Consider the following 3,062-nt stretch of genomic DNA (forward strand, 5'->3'; position numbering starts at 1 on the left):
AAAGGGCCTCGATTTGGGCTTGTAAAGAAGTGTTTTTATCAACCTTATGGGCGCCCGGGGCAATAGATTTATTGCCTCGGGGAGTGTGCCACTGGAAATTGGTTTGAGCAATTTCCTCAATTTGGTTATATATTTCATGCGGGCGGCGATTACCTAAAAGTCCCCCGGAGCTAGAGTCAAGTGTCTGCCTTGTGTGTGGCAACAACCCATTATAGAAAGTGGATATTTGTTGCCATATCGCAAGGCCGTGATGTGGGCACTTTCGCAATAGCTCCTTGAACCTTTCCCAAGTTTCATATAAGGATTCCCCGTCCTCTTGTGAATATGTATTAATTTCAGTCATTAATTTAGCCGTTTTAGCGGGAGGGAAATACTTATATAGAAATTTTTGGGCTAGTTCATCCCAGGTGTTTACCGATCCAGCTGGGAGGGCGTTAAGCCAAGCTTTTGCTCGGTCTTTTAGTGAGAAAGGAAACATTCGAAGGCGGATGGCGTCATTTGATGCTCCATTGATCCGAAAGGTATCACATATTTCTAAGAAATTAGTAATATGTAGATGGGGATCCTCGTCCGCAAGTCCATGGAAGGTTGCAGAGTTTTGGAGCATTTGTATCAAATGCGGCCGAAGTTTGAATTTATTGGCTTCAACATTCGGTGCATTGATAGCGGCGCCGAGGTTACCTACGGTGGGTCGTAGATAATCCATGAGAGTACGTTGATCCGCCATTGGAAGTGGATTTCCCGAAACCTTCTCTTGGTTTTTGGCTTTTAGTCTTTTTTCTGAGAAAGCGTTCGGGTTCTTCTAGAGGTTCTTTTATATCCTTATTAGAACTGGAGCTCATACACTACTTAGGGGTGGCGTCTGATTCCAAGTCCTGTAATAAAAACAAAAAAGAATGATGGTCAGAAGGTTCACCACGGCCCCGTGCTCAGTGAACACGGCCCGTGGTTGGAGTTACAGTGATTGTTTTCCAGATCCCAGTTACTGGAGAGTTGGACACGGCTCCGTGTTGCACCGACACGGCCCCGTGGTCAGCCTTCTGTAACTTGGAAAACTAAAAACTGCCAGTAACAACGCTGGGCACGGCCCGTGTCCGACCAGGCACGACCCGTGTCCGACCAGGCACGGCCCGTGCTGAGCTCTGCAGAAGCTGAAAAATTAAGAAAATCCTAAAAAAATAAAAAGAAAAAAAATAAAAATATGATTAGGCCGTTGATTCCTAACTTTCTTAAAATCCTTGTGTCCCCGGCAGCGGCGCCAAAAACTTGACGTGCGTTAGGTGTAATATAATTTAGATGTATATTTAAGCCCTTTTTACACTTTTAGCCAAGTTTTAAATTTATAAAACACGATATTTACTAACACTAAACACACATATGGGCAAGTGCACCCATCGTTGACGTAGTATAGTGTTGGTAAGATACCGAGGTCGTCCAAGGACACAAGAGCTTTTAGTACTGGTTTATCCTCAACGTCTAACCAAATCAAAATGTTAGAAAAGATTTTTAAACTAAAAAAATAAAAACTAACTAAATGCTGAAAATAAAATAAAAATAAAAACAGATAGACAAGATGAATCACTTGGATCCGACTTGTGTATTAGTATAACCTTTGATTATTTTCGCACTTTTGCACTTGTTTAAGAGATTATCTTAGTTATTGTAGTAGGCCCCTCTTTTGAAGGCGACGTTACCCTCAACCAAGTAGTTTGAGTCAGCAAGGATACAATCCTAAAGGGTTGGATTATTGAAAGATAATGAATTAAGTTATTAATGCAAATTATGGTAGGCCCCTCTTTTGGAGGTGACGTTACGCTCGACTAAGTAGTCTGAGTCAGCAGGGATACAGTCCTAAATAGCCGGGTTATAGTATTAATAGTAGTTAACTTATGAGGGGGTCAAAGAGTTTGGATCCCCGCCATCCAATACCTATGGGCATTGAAGGAGATCCTACTAAATTTGACCCAGGTCCCTTGCAGGACCTCTAAACGCTGAACAAGGGCAAGACCCTTACCAAACCGTTCCCTTAACCCCCGACCAGGTAGCCAACATACCTCCGTGTAGACCGTGGAGATATGAATGGTGAAAATCTTTTATTTTATATAGACAGTAAAATAATGCCAAGACACCACGGACAAACGATAAAGAAAGATCACCTTCAACATAAGCAACTAGTTATTAAAGTCATTAATAACAAACCAAATAAAAAGTGCAAAAGATTAAAAATAAAAAGTATTATACTAAACACTTGTCTTCACCAAGTGATGTAAGAGACTTAGGCAAACATGGCCTTGATTGTCAAGAACTCTTACGATCAATCTTGGATCCCGAGACGACTCACACACTCTATGATGGACAATGGATGATGGTGGTGGATGATGGTGTTGTGATGGTGGTGGGTGGTGGATGAAGTGTGAGAGAGGTGGTGTGCCAAGGGATGAGTTGAAATGAAACCAAGCACTCCTATTTATAGGCTGAACAGAAGGCTGGGCACGGCCCCGTGTCCGCTGGACACGGCCCCGTGCCTGTCTGACACTCTCTCTTCATTAATTGTAATTCGCAATTACAACTAATGCGCCTGCTGTACTTTCGCCACGCCCCCGTGTTCACTGGGCACGGCCCCGTGGTGGGCAGTAGAAGCTTCTATAGGTTTGTCTTTTCTGCTGCTTCTTGGGCACGGCCCCGTGCTGGCTGAGCACGGGGCGTGTTCAGTCTTCTGCCTTCTCTATTTTGCTTGGGAGGATGCTGTTGAGGGGTCGGGCAATCCACTTATGTTCCTTTTCTTGTATTTATGTTAGATTTAGCTGTCTTTTTGCTTCTTTTGTGAATTTGAGCTCATTTAATCCTGAAAATACAAAAGGAAGACAAAAACACTCTTTTTCCAACATTAGTACTTAAAAAGGGTTAGTTTTATGCCTCATTTGATGTAATTTATATGTTCCATTTAACACACACATCAATGGTTCATAGCCCTAAGGCCCAAAATACATATTTATTTTATAAAAGTGACAAATATCTTCGGTTAGCATCCAGGGTTTATTCTTTAGTCTTCACCGCACCCA

At 42.5% G+C, this 3,062-nt stretch overlaps 1 non-coding gene across 1 annotated transcript; it reads left to right on the forward strand.

Moving 5' to 3' along the window:
* Nucleotides 1–242: 242 nt before the first annotated feature.
* LOC118489932 lies at nucleotides 243–349 on the forward strand. The gene has a single exon (XR_004887944.1). It is a non-coding gene; the product is annotated as a small nucleolar RNA R71 (small nucleolar RNA).
* Nucleotides 350–3,062: the final 2,713 nt, after the last annotated feature.

This window comes from Helianthus annuus, chromosome 2, assembly GCF_002127325.2.
Source record: "Helianthus annuus cultivar XRQ/B chromosome 2, HanXRQr2.0-SUNRISE, whole genome shotgun sequence".
In the NCBI taxonomy this organism is placed as follows: domain Eukaryota; kingdom Viridiplantae; phylum Streptophyta; class Magnoliopsida; order Asterales; family Asteraceae; genus Helianthus; species Helianthus annuus.